Genomic DNA, 18,733 nt, shown 5'->3' on the forward strand with positions numbered 1-18,733 from the left:
TGACCCTGTCCCCTATGCAGTAAATAATCAAGTGTACCTTGCCATCGAATCTTGTTAAACCACTGTTGCATTTACTATCAAACTGTTATCAATAAACATTGCTGCTTCTCTCTTATGAGTGCACTCTCACTCCATCCGCGACAATAACACACTGATGTTTTTAGTTGTTGCTGAGCAGTGCTTACACTAAGTCAAGGCCTTTTCAGCTTCTCATACTGCCCTGCCAGCGAGGAGGCTGGAAATGCACAAGAAGCTGGGAGGGGACACAGCCAGGACAGCTGACCCAAACTGACCTAAGGGTTATTCCATAACATATGACATCATGCTGAACAAAAAACTGGGGAGGTTGCGGGGGGGGTGGGGGGGCGCTACTCGGGAACTGGCTGGGCATCGGTCAGTGGGTGGTGAGCAATTGCATTGTGTATCACTTGTTTTGTATATTCTTTTATCATTATAATTATTTTCCCTTGTCTTTATCTCAACCCATGAGTTTTACCTTTTTTCCGATTGTCTCCCCCATCCCACTATGGGGGAGTGAGCAAACGGCTGTGTGGTGTTTAGCTGCCTGCCGGGTTAACCCACACCATCTCTGCATATAAGGATTTTTTTATTATAGAATAAAAACATTCTATAACAAAGTTAAAGAATAAATTTGCCGAAGAAAATTTTCTCTAAAATAACAAAACTAGCTCAAGAAGGCTCTTCTATTTCTGTTTAATTTTTTTCATGATTTTATCATTGTATTTCTGTAACATTATTCATGTTACATTAATAACACAATATTAAGAAAGCTAATAATGTTGCTATAATGCCTACTCTTTTCTTCTCAAATTGTCATTTTTAAATTATTTCTTTAAGCTCTACTGTTATTTTTCTAAATAGTAAACCAAAGAAAGATATATAATCTTCATGGGATAAGCCTTTTTCCTTTAACCATACATGATTCCAAAGTAAAATCCTTTATGCTATTTTCATCGGGGTGTGACAGACTTTGAGATTTAGCATTGCCTTTCATCACTATATTTGATAGTGCAAACATTTAGATAGTTCTTAACTATAAACTGTTTATTACATAAGAGAGAAATGCACTTAGAAATACAGCAGGGCACATTTGACCTTAGCATATGTTTGTCAGATTCTTTACTGCAGCTAATTTCAGGGTACAGATAGTGATATACTGGCTAAACCAGATGTATACAAAAAGGAATAATATATGAATCTGTTAATATTTGCTGCTGGCAAGCTTGTGTGTGATTTCTTGTTTCTTGAGCAGAGGTCTGGCACATATACATATGGAATGAAAGGGTGGCATATTATGGATATGAAAAACTTACCTTAAGTTTGAAAGGAGAATATAGTATATTTGGATATCTTTCATCTTGTATTTACACAAGAAATTTCCAGATGTAGCCAGACTGCCCTCTTCAAAGCGTGTCACGTGTTACGTACTTGGGGGAAATTGGAAGATTTTCCTGATGTTTAGCCATAGTAGTGATATTCAGCAAATTTAAGAATAGTCATTGTAAATCGTTTCTATTAAATATTGACATTTCACTGGAATCATTTTAATGCTGTGAAGATATCAATATAAACACAAAATTTTATACAAACAAATATAAAATAAAATATCCAAATAGACAAGTGAATATTCCATGGCCAAAGTAACAAACAAAATCTAACTGGTATGAAAAGAGCATGATCCTGGAATGCTGTGAACCATCAGATGCCAAAGACAGACTATGATCTCTGCCTAGTAGAAACTGCAACTCAATAGGCATAAGCACACTAATAAAGCTTTTTAGTAGACTGACATCAGACATTCATTTCAAGAATTTAGTACTGAGAGCTATGTCTTTTGCATGTCAGCATATATGAAAAGCACCCTGCAACTGTGCAAAGATCCAAAAATCTTGTCTTCCCAAAGCATGGGTATAAATACCCTCAAAGGACTTTCCAATTAATGGAGAAAATATTTACAGCAAGTCTCAGATCTTACTACTAGTTTTCATTACTCTGGCAGCATCAGCTGTAAAATCCATGAACAACAGCAAAATAAAATTTAAAAAAAAATTTCCAAATAAGGTGTGGGCTTGGATTCCCATTCCAAAACAAAAGGGTCACCCTATTTAGGCCCCCCAAAAACGTATCTTACACGATCTTTCTGTATTATCTAAATCTGTGTCCTTAGTTGTACAGTATTTCTTCAAAATGACTCCATTACTTGTAAAACTTTTCACCTCTGAAAACTCTTCCTTAAAACTTCCCTACAGTCATAGTGTATTACAAAACCCCTTTCAAAGCAATCACTAAATACAGAAATGTATCTATCTTACATCCATAAATCATGCAATTATTTGGAAAATACTTTTATCATGAGTATTAGTAATTAAAAATGTACAGAGCTTAGATCTGCTTAACTTCAGAGCATACTGTGACATCTCACTTTTCTTCTCTTTTTTAGCTTGAGGATAGGGTGGCTTAAGGGCGTGTGGAAAACTGGTTATTGGGATTACCACCTGATCATACCGCTTTTGGAGATATTCATGTGGGCAGTCTATTAGTACAGTGTTGGATTTCATTATTATTGTCCATTTTAAGTTCTGTAAAATCACTTAGAACTTTAGCTAAGTAATTTATAACTGATCAAAATACATAAATTATTCTAGCAATTTAAAATCAAAGTAAGGTTTTAAAACGTTTGGCCCTCCTGGCTGCCAGGGCACACTGTTGGCTCATGTTCAACTTGCCATCGACCAGAACCCCCAGATCCCTCTCCGCAGGGCTGCTCTCCAGCCTCTTGTTCCCCAGTCTGTATGGACATCCAGGGTTGCCACGTCCCAGGTGCAAAATCCGGCACTTGCCCTTGTTAAACTTCATACGGTTGGTGATTGCCCAGCTCTCTAATTTGTCTAGATCTCTCTGCAGGGCCTCTCTGCCCTCAAGAGTGTCAACAGCTCCTCCCAATTTTGTGTCATCGGCAAACTTTGATAACAAACCTTCAAGTCCTGCATCCAAGTCATTTATGAAGATATGGAAGAGCACTGGCCCCAAGATGGATCCCTGCGGAACCCCGCTAGTGACTGGTCGCCAGCCCGATGTAACCCCATTTACTATATCCCTTTGAGCCTGACCCATCAGCCAATTGCTCACCCATTGCATTATGTGTTTATGCAGCTGTATGCTGGACATTTTGTCCAGGAGGATACTGTGAGAGACAGTATCGAAGGCTTTACTGAAGTCCAAAAAGATTACATCAACTGGCTTCCCTTGGTCAACTAGGTGGGTAACCTTGTCATAGAAGGAAATCAAGTTTGTCAAGCAGGACTTTCCCCTCGTGAATCCGTGCTGGCTGGGACCAATGACTGCGTTGTCTTTCAGGTGTTTTTCAATAACTCCCAGAGTAATCTTCTCCATAATTTTGCCAGGCACAGAGGTGAGACTGACAGGCCTGTAGTTACCAGGGTCATCCCTGTTGCCCTTCTTGAAGACTGGGACAATGTTTGCCATCTTCCAGTCAACTGGGACCTCCCCAGATTTCCAAGAGCATTGAAAAATCATTGAGAGAGGTCTGGCTATGACATCAGCCAGCTCTTTGAGTACCCTCGGATGAATCCCATGGGGCCCCATTGACTTATAGGGATCCAGCTGGAGCAGCAAATCCCGCACAAGTTCAGGGTTCATTGGGAGTTTGTCATTCTGATAGTCGTGGTTCTCTAGCCCAGGGTCTCTGGGGGTCCCAGAGCCCATCATCGGTGTTGAAGACCAAGGAGAAGAAAGCATTAAACATCTCTGCTTTGTCTATGTCCCTGTTTGTGAGGTGACCATGCTCGTCAAGTAATGGGACAATGTTACTTCTGGCCTGCCTTTTGCTATTTACATATTTAAAAAAGCCCTTTTTATTGTCCTTCACAGTACTGGCCAGCTTCAGCTCTAATTGAGCTTTGGCCATGCATATTTCCTCCCTACAGTGGCGAACAGCATCTCTGTAGTCCTCCCATGTCGCCTGACCTTGCTTCCACTGGCCATACATTTTCTTTTTTCATCTTAGTTCTAGAAGAAGATCTCTACTCAGCCAAGCCAGCCTTCTACCTCGCCTGCTTGACTTCCGACATTTTGGAATTGCCTGCTCCTGTGCTCCTAGGAGGCGGTACTTAAAAAGTGACCAGCACTGATGGACCCCGGCACCTTCAAAAGCTTTTTCCCAGGGGACCTTACGAAGTAGTTCCCTGAGCAGCCTCAAGTCAGCTCTCCTCATATCCAGAGTTGAGGTCTTGCTGGCAGTTTTCCTCCTGTTACCACAGATTTTAAACTTGACTGCTTCGTGGTCGCTGTGGCCAAGGCAGCCACCAATCGCCACTTCACCCACGAGACCCTCTCTGTTAGTAAGCAGCAAATCGAGGAAGGCACCTTTCCTGGTCGGTTCTCTTAGTACTTGTACCAAGAAGTTATCATCCAGATGGTTTAAGAATCTTCTGGACCTGCTTGTACCAGCTGTGTGGTATTCCCAGTTGACATCTGGCAAGTTGAAGTCCCCCATAAGGACAAGGGCAGATGACTTGGAAGCATCCCTTAGTTCCTTAAAGAATAACTCATCCGTGTCGTCATCCTGGCTGGGTGGCCTATAGTAGACTCCCACAACGACATCCGCTTTATTTGTCTGTCCCTTAATCCTTACCCAGAGGCTCTCAACTGTGCCATCGCCCACTGCTAGCTCCATGCATTCCAGCCCCTCCACTACATACAATGCCACCCCCCCGCCTCGCCTGCCCTGCCTATCCCTCCTGAAGAGCCTGTACCCATCCATCATGGCACACCAGTCACAGGACTCATCCCACCAGGTTTCGCTTATGCCTATGATGTCATATCTCTGGGATTGGGCCAAGGCATCTAGCTCCTCTTGCTTGTTCCTCAGGCTGCATGCATTTGTGTAAAAACACTTCAAGTGCAGCTCATTGTGCCTGTTGTCTCATGGAGCAGTCTGAGGAATTTCACTAGCATGCTCAGTAGTTCAGCAATACTATAGTAGATGCTCATTTTTGAGCAGGAAATAGTTGAAGAAATAGATTGGAACTAAACATACCACTAGGTTTTTTATGAAACAAAACATTAAAAAAAAAAAAAATAGAAGTTAATCACTAGCTATAACAATCTTTTCCTGAGCACTGAATCAATTTATGTTTAATGAGAATTAAATTATGTTGAAAATCATAAAACACTGCATCTTTCCTGTTCAGATTTACACTACATAAAAAGATAAACCTATTACTGATATATCTGTGAAAGTTAATTCTTTACTACTTACAGTGCAGCCACTAGATAGCTAAAAGCTTATAAAAAATTACTCAGGGTTTCTACCAGACTCAATTTAATACAGCTAGAAAAAAACCAGACAAGGTTTTGGGTGTACAAGCTGGTTTTTAGATTCTTAAAGGCATTTAAAAGACATCACCACTCCTTACAAACTCCTTATCAATATTTTTGTATCACAGCTGCAATGATATTACCATAAAATATGTGAAGTGTGACATTGAGAAATATGATTCAGGCTGCCATATGCAGGTGCTGAATGCACCTGGGAAAAGATGGAGGGAAAATTCACATAACAGGTAGCCTCATCAGGTGCTTTGAAGGACTAAGAAAGGCTAACTAAGTTCAGCCTTTCTCACCCTAGTAAATCCTATTTGCAATCAATGGAAAACATCTTGATCCTTTCCCGTTTAGTGTGGAAAATGAAGGGAGCTTTTTTGTTCATTAAAGAGATTTCAAACAATTTTAACTCATAATACATTTTTAACCTACCCACCAAATGTACTAATAGTCTTTGCAAAAATGACTTCAGTCTTTCCGTATCTCTATGAATGAGATACTACCACTTCTACACAGGAAAACTGGGGCACACAGAGGGTACTGATTGCAATACACACTTCATTCTTGATACTAAAGACTGGCTCCATGGATCAGCTTGTTCAGCAATAGGTATTACTATTGGTCTTGCAAAAAGCTCTGGATGGCCAAGCATAGGCAAGATGAGGAATTTGAACCTATTTGAACTGCAGGTAAATCTAGTGGTTTTACTGCACTGTCCTGTGAATCAATAATTTTCAAGGTCCCGTTTTATTTTGACCACTAACGCTCTCCAACTCCCCACGTTTGCCTGATACTTCTCCACGTCTCAGAATATTTAAATTGAGAGTGTTCTAATGTGCTATGTTATGATTATTTCACACTATTCTTTCCACTATTCATTGGAAGTTTGAAGGAAGTTATTTTTTATGTCCTTTGAGGCTGTTATTTTAAGCCAAGTTGACAGTGTTCATAATATTTCAAACAAGCTGACAGATTGTTCTGCTAATGTGCACTGTAAATGCATATGTACGTGAATCAAAGAAAAAACATGCACTGACAAAGTAACATACATGAGAAAATAATACCGATTAATGACAAAACAAAAAAAACCCTCTGAGGCAGGTGATTATAATGGATCATGATCATGCTGAGGAAGTTTGGAGAAAGGCAAGGCAGAGCCGGAATGCATTTGGTCAGTGTCATGAAGACAAAAAAAGTGTTCCTCCAAAAGTTCCAAAAGTGTTTTTACTCTCACTACATACAGCTGGGAGATTTGGAATGACACCAAAAAACCAGTGCAAGCAGAAAACTGAATGAAACACTCATTGTGTGAGTTACTAGTCAGAACTAAAGAAGGGAACTGATCACACACCAAAATCACTCCCTACGCACAACATCATAATTTAAAAAAGGCACATACCAAGGTGGCTCTAAGTGCCTTGGAAGAAAACAACTAACTCATGACCCTAACTTATAACAAACAGCTACTTTGACTACTTTGATGATAAAATATGGGATAAAAAAGATCTTGTTTCTTTCTAAATAAAAAAAAATTATTCAAAGAATTATTTCATCACACCATTCTGGACCAAGTTCTGCACTACTGAGCAGCAAACACAAATGACGCCACAGTGGTGATGGGGATGCTACCACACAACAGGCTGATTTTTAATTTGTTTGCCCTTTGATAGACACATCAGAAGGATTCCTGTAGTCAGGTCTAAAGCTACCTGGAGCAGAGGATAATAAACCTATAACCAGCAGTCAGAAACTATGGCTACAGTGGCAAGGAAGATTTCTTGGTGCTTTGTCAGGGAGCTTCTGCCACCTTGTAAAGTGGTATGGTCTTTGTGAACCCCCAGAGGAAGAGTGGCTTCCTACCAGCACTGCAGCAGTGTGCCTGCCTCTAATGAGTGACCCTTTTTGCTCTAGGAAAGGGTATTATTAGACCCTCTTTCCTATCAGGGGCAGCCACTTCTGCCCTTGGTACTGTTGTTTTCATGACCCTTCTCCTGTGGGAAAGCAGTGGCTTTATGTTTTCACTGAAGCAAAGAGAAACTTCCCTCTCTCTCAAGTTTACTCTGTGTTGCTGGAGCTTTTACTCTTTTCTGCATCTTATGGAGTATGGCTGGAAGAGGTCAACAACATACTGGTGTCTGTCAAAAATAAATCTATCTAGAAACCTTCACAGACACTGGGATAACAGGCATTATGGATAGTACGTAGCGTGAGCCGTAATATCTGGTAGGAACACCTTCCTAGATTTAGTTTGTGCTGTTACTGTCATATGCAGGAACAGCGGTATGGGCATTCAACAGCAGTGTTGAAATGTCCTTTATATTTTTGCTTAAATGCAAAAAATAATTCAGACAGTCAAAACAGACCTTTATTGGATCAGCTCTGGCATGACAGTACAATCAACTAAGTTACATTTAACTTTAACATCTTCCTGAATCTGTCCTTCTTCCTGCTGCATATGTGCCAAATCCATAGTCTAAAATAATGATGCCAGAATCATTCCTAACTGATCAACTATAAGAAATTATAGCAACTATTTTCTGCTTTCAAACACTAGTGATTTTTGTTACAGACTCAATAGAGCCTTCTCAAGTTAAACACAAATGCTGTCTTAATTTTGACTTGAAACAGAGCTGTATTGTAGTACAGCAAAATCAGTGTACAGAGCTCTACACTTGTTTCAACAAAATCAAATGATATTTGATGGATGGGAATTAAAAAATTTCTTCATCAAAAATTAGAAGGTAATATTTTTACTATATTTCTTCAAGCATCTTGACCCTAACTTCTTGATTCTTCACAGCTTTACCTATTTTCCTGTGTCATCTACAGTTGTTAATACCCCAAAACCGCACCACTTTGTCATGACTTAACATTTTCTTGTTCACCTTTCAAGCATCTCTGCATCCTGTCAGGCCATGTTCCTTTTAATTTTTTTTCTTATCCCCCACCCCCCCATAATGTAAGATGAAAGCTTTTTCTTTACTTATTTCATCAAGGTGCCTTTTGAAGAGCCTGGTTTTAATCATAGACAGAGATTTCCAAGGAGCACCAGCAGTTTTAGATAAGAATGCAACTAAAAAACAATTTACACTGCTCATTTACACAAAAATTTTGCACATTTTTTTAATGACACCAACAAAAGCAAAGACAAAAATTCCTTAGGCTTTAAAAATAAAAAAATCAAGGACACTACCAACTTCATTTCCACTAGGAAATTACTTTAGTCTTGCATTGTTATACAGGGATCACCAGCTGGAAATTGCACAAGATGCACAGGATATATCTTTAAATTATTCATAAACACCTTAAACTGCACTCAATCAGCATTGCAATATGTCATCTTATAGACATACAAAAAGTTCAAAAGGAAAAGCACATGAAAAAGCAGACTACCAAGAGCACTATTGTTAAAACTACACCAGAAAACTTAATATTTCAATACTGTCTATGTTAAAATAAACAACATAAACAGGTGATGAAAGCCAGTCTCTGAAAAAGTTATTATTCTGTTAGAATGTCATGGTTTAACCTGGCAGGCAGCTAAACACCACACAGTTGTTCTCTCATTCCCCCCCCCAGTGGGATGGGGGAGACAATCGGAAAAAAGGTAAAACTCATGGGTTGAGATAAAGAGAATTTAATAGGACAGAAAAGGAAGGGAAAAATAATTATAATGATAAAAGAATATACAAAACAAGTGATACACAATGCAATTGCTCACCACCCACTGACCGATGCCCAGCCAGTTCCCGAGTAGCGGCCCTGCCCCCCCCTCCCCCGCAACCTCCCCAGTTTTTTGTTCAGCATGATGTCATATGGTATGGAATATCCTGTTAGTCAGTTTGGGTCAGCTGTCCTGGCTGTGTCCCCTCCCAGCTTCTTGTGCATTTCCAGCCTCCTCGCTGGCAGGGCAGTATGAGAAGCTGAAAAGGCCTTGACTTAGTGTAAGCACTGCTCAGCAACAACTAAAACATCAGTGTGTTATTGTCGCGGATGGAGTGAGAGTGCACTCATAAGAGAGAAGCAGCAATGTTTATTGATAACAGTTTGATAGTAAATGCAACAGTGGTTTAACAAGATTCGATGGCAAGGTACACTTGATTATTTACTGCATAGGGGACAGGGTCAGGCAAGACTGTCAGGGAGACCCTCCCGTTGAGTCATGAGGTTCAGAGAGGACCCACCTTGCTTTCTAAACTCCTTCTCAGAGAGGAGTCTAGGTGCAGCTGGATCCAGTCCTAGTCCCAACATTATCAACATTATTCTCATCCTAAATCCAAAACACAGCACTATACCAGCTACTAGTCAGTGAGGAGCACAGCAGTGGCAACAGTAAGTTCTGCAGCTGAGCGCGAGGCAACGAGGCTGGGGGGGGTTCCTGGAGCCCGGGAAACCTGCGGACTCGATGGGAGACGCCAGCTCTCACGAGCGAGGCTGACGTGGCGGGGGGCATAGCTAGGAGCAACCGCGGGAGATTTAAACGGCCCCTAGGGAGCGCGAGTGAACAGGATGGGCAGCCAGGGCGTGGTGCGGCAGCCAGGGCATGGCACGGCAGTTTGCGCAGGCAGAGTGCTGAAGCTCTGCCAGCTCAAAAGGTAAGTTCAGCCGGTAGCCATCACCCTCTCAGAAGGAGCTCAGCTATGGTCTCCACCCAGCAGAAAGCCATGTCCTCTACAACCACCAGAATGGATGTGACAACCCAAACTGTGCTCCCAACAAACCACGCAGCCATCCAGGTCTCAGGCTTCAGAGAGTGCCAGAGCCTTTCACTGGTAATGGTTGGCAGTAGTGAAAACAGCTGTGTGAGGTGTGAACAGGTGGATGATCTGCTCAGCTTGGTGGCAGAGCTATGAGAGGAAGTAGAAAGGTTAAGGAGCATCAGGGAGTCTGAGAAAGAGATAGACTGGTGGACCTGTGCTCTGCCCTCCCTGAGACGGAAACAGCAACAATCACCAGAAAAAAAAACAACCCAAGATCAAGGGGATCGTGTATCCTTCCCCCACCAGGCTGAAGGCAGTAGCTTAAAGGAAAGGAGTGAACGGAGGCAAGTCCGCACTCGAGGCAGTAGGCGAACCCCTTTCCCAGCTTGCCTTCCCAGGTGCCTCTGTACAACAGGTATGAGGCTCTGGATGTGGAAAGCCAGTCCACGGATGATGTGGATGACAGTCCATCTGTACCAGAGGTGTCACCAAGGTCAGAAAGGCCTACCCCCCCCGTACCACGACCACCTCCATGAGGAAGGAAAGAAGGGTTATAGTTGTAGGTAACTCCCTTCTGAAGGGGACAGAAGGTCCAATATGCCGGGCAAATCCTCCTCAAAGGGAAGTCTGCTGCCTCCCTGGGGCCCGGGTTAAGGACATCACCAGGAAACTTCCCAGCCTGGTACAGCCCTCGGACTACTACCCGTTATTGATCTTCCATGTAGGTGGAGAGGAAGCTGCAACCCATAGTCCAAAAGCTATCAAGGGAGAACTTCAGGGCCTTGGGACAGTTGGTGAGGGAATCGGGAGCACAGGTTATTTTTTCCTCCCTCCTTCCAGTTGCGGGCAGGAACATTGAGAGGAGTAAATGGATCCAGTCCATTAATACATGGCTCTGTGGCTGGTGTCAACATCACAATTTTGGGTTTTTCAACAATGGAATGGCCTACATGGCACCAGGCTTGCTGGCATCTGACGGGATTCACCTTTCTCAAAGGGGGAAGAGAGTCTTTGCTCAGGAGCTTGTGGGGCTCATTGACAGGGCTTTAAACTAGATTTGAAGGGGGAGGGGGCCGATATCAGGTTTGCCTGTGATAAGGGGTGGGATGGCACGCCATGGTTAGAGGGATGGGGTACTAGCGGGGGATGGGCTTCTAGCAGGGGCCCTCAGCCTGTTGACCTGAGGTGTGCTGGAGACACTGCAGCACAGTCGAAATCTTACAGGGATGAGCAGGGGGCTCTTGAATTAATAGCAGCCAACAGGGAAATATCAGAGAAATTCCTCAAGGGAACCAAGGGGTGTTCCTCCACGAAGGTGACACGGACAACAGCCCAGCTGAAGTGCCTCTACACCAATGCACACAGCATGGGCAACAAACAGGAGGAGCTGGAAGCTACCATGGTGGGATGAATCCCATGACTGGAGTTCAGCTATCGAAGGCTACAGGCTGTTCAGAAAGGGCAGGCGAGGTAGGAGGGGCGGAAGCGTTGCCCTCTACATCAAGAAATGGATAAAGTGTGAAGAAGTGTCCCTGAAGAACAGCCACAAGCAGGTTGAAAGCTTATGGGTAAGAATTAGAGACCAAGGCAACAAAGGGAACCTCATAGTTGGTGTCTACTACAGGCCGCCTGATCAAGGGGAGCCTATTGATGAAGCCTTTTTTCTCTAACTACAGGAAGCTTCGCGCTCACAGGCTCTTGTCCTGCTGGGGGATTTCAACCACCCCGACATCTGCTGGGAAAGTAACACGGCAGGCGGTAGGCAATCTAGGGGACTCCTGGAGTGCATGGAGGACAACTTCCTAAGCCAGGTAATAGATAGCCCTACCAGAGGGGACGCAGTACTGGACCTGGTGGTCACCAATGCAAGTGAGCTCACTGGTGATGTCAAGATTGGAGGCAGCCTCGGCTGCAGTGATCACGCACTGGTAGAGTTCACAGTCCAGAGAGATAAGGGTCGGGTGAAGAGTATAGTCAGGACCCTGAATTTTGGGAAAGCAAACTTCCAGCTCTTCAAGGAGTTAATCAACAGGACCCCCTGGGAAATGGCCCTCAGGGACAAGGGAGCAGAACAGAGCTGGCAGGTCTTCAAGGATGCTTTCCATAGGGCACAAGAGCTCTCGATCCCCAGGTGCAGGAAATCGGGCAAGGAAGGGAAGAGGCTGGCATGGCTGAGCCATGACCTGTGGGTCAAACTAAAGGGCAAGAAGAGAATGCACAGGCAGTGGAAGAAGGGACTGGTATCTTGGGAAGAGTACGGGGACACTGCCCGGTTGTGTAAGGATGGGATCAGGAAGGCCAAGGCTCAGCTGGAGCTGAACCTGGCGAGGGATGCAAAGAATAATAAGAAGAAGGGCTTCTACAGGTACATTAACCAGAAAAGGAAGGTTAAAGAAAGCGTACCCCCTCTGATGAGCAAAAGTGGTGAGCTGGTAACAAAAGACGAGGAGAAGGCTGAGGTACTCTACAACTTCTTTGCCTCAGTCTTCACTGGCAACCTCTCTTCCCGCACCTCCCAAGTCAATGGGCCATTTGATGGGGATCAGGGGGCAGAGGTCCTCCCACTGTAAGAGAAGACGAGGGAAGAGCTACAGATGTCATCTATCTGGACTCCTGTAAGGTCTTTGACACAGTCCCCCACAATATCCTTCTGTCTAAATTGGAAGGATATGGATTTGATGGGCAGACTGTTCGGTGGATAGCTAATTGGCTGGATGGTCGCATCCAGAGGGTAGTGGTCAATGGCTCAATGTCCAGATGGAGAACAGTGACGAGTGGTGTCCCTCAGGGGTCTGTTCTGGGGCCAGTGCTGTTCAATATCTTCATCAATGACATAGCGGGATCGAGTGCACCCTCAGCAAGTTTGCAGATGACACCAAGCTGAGTGGTGCAATTGACACACCTGAGGGACAGGGATGCCATCCAGAAGGACCTGGACAGGCTGGAGAGGTGGGCCTGTGTGAACCTCATGAGGTTCAACAAGGCCAAGTGCAAGGTCCTGCACCTGGGTCGGGGCAACCCCCAGTATCAATACAGGCTGGGGGATGAAGGGATTGAGAGCAGCACTGAGGAGAAGGACTTGGGGGTACTGGTGGAGGAAAAGCTGGACATGAGCCAGCAATGTGCTCTCGCAGCCCAGAAAGCCAACCGTATCCTGGGCTGCATCAAAAGAAGCGTGGCCAGCAGGTCGAGGGAGGTGATTCCGCCCCTCTCCTCTGCTCTGGTGAGACCCCACCTGGAGTACTGCGTCCAGCTCTGGGGTCCTCAGTACATGACAGACATGGACCTGTTGGAGAGGGTCCAGAGGAGGGCCACAAAAATGATCAGAGGGATGGAACACAGAGGGGTTGTTTAACCCGGAGAAGAGAAGGCTGCGGGGAGACCTTATTGCAGCCTTTCAATACTTAAAGGGGGATTATAAGAAAGATGGGGACAGACCTTTTAGCAGGGCCAATAGCAAGGGGTAATGGTTTTAAACTAAAAGAGGGTAGATTCAGACTAGATATAAGGAAGAAATTTTTTACGGTGAGTGTAGTGAAACACTGGAACAGGTTGCCCAGAGAGGTGGTAGATGCCCCATCCTTGGAAACATTGAAGGACAGGCTAGATGGGGCTCTGAGCAACCTGATCTAGTTGTAGATGTCCCTGCCAATTGCAGGGGGGTTGGACTAGATGACCTTTAAAGGTCCCTTCCATCCCAAAGCATTCTATGATTCCATACTAGGAAGAAAATTAACTCTATCCCAGCTGAAACCAAGACAAGTGTCAAAAAGTTAAAAGTACAGATGCTACATTTCGTTCTAACAAGAACTGGACTCCAGAGTGGTCTGGCTTATCAGCAAAATGGATTTTAGATACTGTAGTATATGCACTTCTCAAGCAAGCTAAACACATCATTGGTCTAGAGCCTGTTAGGGTTTGTAAATTAAGAAAATAATTTTGTTTGGTGTGTGTATTAGGAAGCTAGTTTAGCATCCAAATGTTTCTCATTGTGGTTCATAATATGTCACTATTTCTTGAGGCTAGTGAGGCAATGGATAGCAGGTTTATATATATATGTTGCTGTAACAGTTACATATGTTTTTTATATATTTTATATTTCCCTTCTCAATTCTTCTTATTACTATAGTAGAGTGAACTTTCCTTTTACTTCTTAATTTTTCCCACTTTCATTTTAAATATTTTAAATATTACCAAATTTCTAACTTTTCCAGAGGTCTAATGTGGAAGATGATGGGTAACAAGTTCTTCCCATTTAAGAGCTGTAGGATTTTCATATATTGCTGTGTCACTGACCACTATCAGAAACTGGATACTGGCTTAGGAAACTGATAGTTTAATGTTGTGCGATGCTTGTGTACAACCTTTTTCAGAACTGCTTAATTTAGAAAAATTAAACTTATCAGAGAGAAACAGACAGAAAAGGTTTTTTTAGTTCAGTAGAATAAGATCATGAATTATTTTGATATGTGCTCAGTTTTATGACATTAAGAAATTATAGTTGTATCTTTAATGCAAAAATATTCCCCATGAGTCTGTTAGAAATTGAGAAGATATAAAAACGAAGATAAATTATAGTGAAGCATAGCTTTTGTATGTAACATTAGGCTGTTGAAATAATCACTTGACTCAGAAGAAGTGTGAAAAAGAACAAACTATTTCTGCATAGAGAAAGATTGTTTCATGCCTGTGTCCATTTAAAGGTGCACTACTGTGAGGATACAGTTTTAAATGTTCTTAAATAGTTGGCCATAATACACTACAGACTGACCAACCGTGTCCCGGGGTGCATCAAGCACTGTATTGCTAGCCGGTCGAGGGAGGTGATTGTCCCGCTCTACTCTGCACTGGTGAGGCCTCACCTTGAGTACTGTGTGCAGTTTTGGGCCCCACAGTACAAAAAGGATATAAAGCTACTAGAGAGTGTCCAGAGGAGAGCCACAAAGATGGTGAAGGGTTTAGAGAGGAAGCCATATGAGGAGTGGCTGAAGTCACTTGGTCTGTTCAGCCTGGAGAAGAGGAGACTGAGGGGAGACCTCATCGAGGTCTACAGCTTCCTTACAAGGGAAGGAGGAGGGGCAGGTGCTGATCTCTTCTCCCTGATGACCAATGATAGGACCCAAGGGAATGGCAGGAAGACATGCCAGGGGAGGTTTAGGTTGGACATTAGGAAAAGGTTCTTCACGCAGAGGGTGGTGGAGCACTGGAACAGGCTCCCCTGGGAGGTAGTCACGGTGCCAAGCCTGACAATATTCAAGAAGCATTTGGACAACGCCCTCAGACATATGGTGTGAATTTTGGGGTTGTCCTATGCAGGGACAGGAGTTGGACTCGATGATCCTTGTGGGTCCCTTCCAACTCAGGACATTCTATGATTCTATGACTTCAGTTCCTAAATAAGTCTAGTTAATTAATAAAAGTTTGCATGGCATTAGTTTATAATCTTATTATGAATTTTCTACAAAATAAGTTATTTTTGTGTCCATGATCATAGATTAGAAGATAACCTGCACAACTACACCATCTTTCGGCAGCAGGTACAGAAGTATACTAATCATATGAAATGAAAAGTATTTGTAATATTATATTTTTTGTAAGACAGCCTTGAGTGAGCAAGTTTCTTTCAAGTCTATGTATAAATCTCATAATTAAAATCTAATTGAGTATATGTGAGGCTTTCTTTATGAATAAGTAAAAGTTCTTCCAGTGCAAAATATTTTAAAGTTTGGTTTTTTTTCATGATCTCCCCATTTCCTAAAGTTTGTTTTCAACAGATGTTAGTGCTAAACAGTTAGCAGAGAGGGTGGTGAAATAGGTAGAGCATTGTCCAGCAGTGTTTTATTTAATATATGACTGCAGTGATACTACACAGACTGAAATTAGACACATCTGTGGAACAGCTGCCTTCCTCAAACCAAGTTCTAAATGTCTCATGAGACAGAGAACTAGATTTGGAGTTGGATATGACTACCTATATATTTCACACATTATATGTAAATACATATACAGTGTGTCTCTGTGTGTCTAAGTATGCACACAAACTTATAATGAAATTCCAGTTTAATAGAGTTTCTGAATGTGTATAATCTTTCTAAGCTCTAGTAATTTAAACAAGGTACTCTTAGCTAATTCAACATATGTAATTTTCATTCAGATTAACCAAGAAAATTCATTTATGGTTACTATTTCACTTTTTACCATGTATTTGTTTCATTTCCAGATTTTGCTTGTGACTCTTTTGTGCTCAAAGCAGGTACCTGTAGTCAGCACTAAAACTTAATTTATATTTAATTTTCCATGTAATGCATTGTATTAAGTTTGGGATAGGATGGCCAAATTAGAAAGTACTGTGCTAGTTCATATATAAAGAGTGAAATATTCTGAAAAACTCAAATTCATTGTATAATCATGGACTATGTTTTTTATGGACACTAAGAGCTCCAGATAAATGTGGCTGCTGTGATCAGCACATACCCTGGTAAGAGCATATAAATTACACTGTATCCTAGCTCCCTAGCCTGTTTCATTGTCCTCACCAGCATGCAGGTCTCTAGTCTCATTTAGAGAGCAGATTGAGCCTGAGATCTGTAAGCAAACTTTATCTTGTTGAGGTCACCAGAGTATACTGCTGTGATCTTTATAGAGCCTGTTTCACCAGGGCTTGCAAAAGCACAGCTAGTACATGTATGTGTGTTCTTGCCCTTGTAACGGGAGGACTGGCTTATATTCAGGACCACCTTCAAGAGCCCGAGTGATTTTTCAGAAGCTCCGATCAAGTAGGGACACCTGTTTTAGTCAGCAGAAATCATTGCATTGCCAGCCATTGGCTTGTCACTTGACAAAATGTGCAAATGCCTGGTTGATTTTGATATTTGATGCGTGGAAGTGTGGTGCCAAATGGGGTAGGAGTTGACAGGGATGTAGGAATGTTTTCTGTACTCCAGACAGGCCACTGTTGTTGCTTGGCTATTGCGTTGAGGTAGTTTTTAAATGGTAGTTTACTGTATGTCCATATGTGTTATGGAAAAAGGAGCAGTGGTTTTGTTGGGTTTGACTTTGTTTTTCTTTATGTGAGAAAAACACAAATATGCTTGAGGATTAAGTGAACGATCTGTAATTATTATTATTGGAAGAATATATATTTAACTTATTGGTAAAATACAGCTGTTAAAGAAGACAAAATGAAGTGACAGTGGACCCTAAAAATAACGAACCATTATCAAGGCAGTGGAGTAGAAGGAAACAAAGAGGGTAAAGACATCAAAGTAATAATACTGGCAACAGGTTACTGATTGGATTTATTATAGTGTGTTTTACAATATGTGATAGAAAGAAGATGACACATTGTGATGCATATAACAATGTTTTTCTTATCATGAATGGTTAAAAGAGGTTAGATCTTTCAGGGAAATTGAGGAGGTATGGTAGCCAGGTAAGAAAATCAGGAACAGCACTTTCATCATGTTGAATTTTAGTTGCCAGTTAAACATTCACAAAGTTATGTGAAGATGAACTAAGATGTTCAGCAGATAGAGAATGATGTACCTTTTCTTGGAAGGTAGTTTAATGGCATGAAAATAGTGCCAGTCATGGTTGTGAATAAGGTTTATAAAAATATATTGTAGAGAGAGAAGCTCAGGGACCAAGGGGATTAAGCAATGGTGAATAGACAGCAAAACTGGGAGAAAGACAGATAATCACATACCAGAGGGAACAGTGAAGAAGGGAGGCAGCATATAGAAGGTGTACAGGAGACACTGGACCTCAAAAAACAATGAAGAAGGGGAACAGAAAATAGGCACTTTTTTCAAAGGCTGATGAGAATGAGGATAAGATAGCATTGTTGGATTTGTCAGGGATAAATCTGTTGAGACTTAGGAAGGAATTTAAGTGGGATTGGCAAGGAGTGAGGATGGAGGAGAAGGCAGTAATGGATGAAAAGGCCAAAGGTGAAAAAGAGCAATGGAAAGAGAGTGAAAGAAACAAGAGGTCTTTGGTGAAAAGTGGATCATGCAAATGAGATTTCTGAGATATGATTTTCACAAACAGCAATTCACATATCTCCCTATGCTCTGAATATGCCACTGCTGATGGAGAAGAAATATGAAATTGCCAGATACGAGTGTGAAATATTGTAAGGCTAGGATGAGAAATCAGGAGGAATCATTCCTTTTGTTGGATGGAGAAGAGTTTTAGGGATGCTAGTGGTGAAAGAGAATTATAGTCAGGAGAGGTACTACAGAGCGTCATAAAAAATGGAAGTAGGAAGAGAAGAGAAAAGAGGGTTTTGAAGCAACATTAACAGTAGAGGAGAAACTAATTACAGAATGAAAAATTCTGTAAGGATTCTGTACTCCTCAGAGACAAATGGGGATGGAGATACTGCAGCTTGTTCGAGGAAGTCTTGGATATTGATTAGGACATTTTTACATTACCATAGTTTTAATAATCAGATTATTATTTATATGGTATGAAACAGAAGAGATTGATTTAAGGATGTTAACTCCAAACAAAGGAATGATATCCTTTCATATTTAAACAGTAATCATATTTAATCAGTAATCTTGTTAATATCTGTTAAAAAAGAAACTAATTTAAAAAGCCATCCATGATTCAAAGATATTCAGGAATCTCACTGTAGAACAGCAAGCCACATTTTTCTAAAA

At 42.1% G+C, this 18,733-nt stretch overlaps 1 pseudogene across 1 annotated transcript in view; it reads left to right on the forward strand.

Annotated features, from left to right (window-relative positions):
• LOC309601969 (WD repeat-containing protein 70-like) overlaps window positions 1-18,733 on the forward strand; it is a 177,542-nt pseudogene that overhangs the window by 96,889 nt on the left and 61,920 nt on the right. The gene's annotated exons all lie outside the window — the stretch shown is intronic.

This window comes from Platalea leucorodia (genome assembly GCF_965183815.1).
Source record: "Platalea leucorodia genome assembly, chromosome: W".
NCBI lineage: Eukaryota > Metazoa > Chordata > Aves > Pelecaniformes > Threskiornithidae > Platalea > Platalea leucorodia.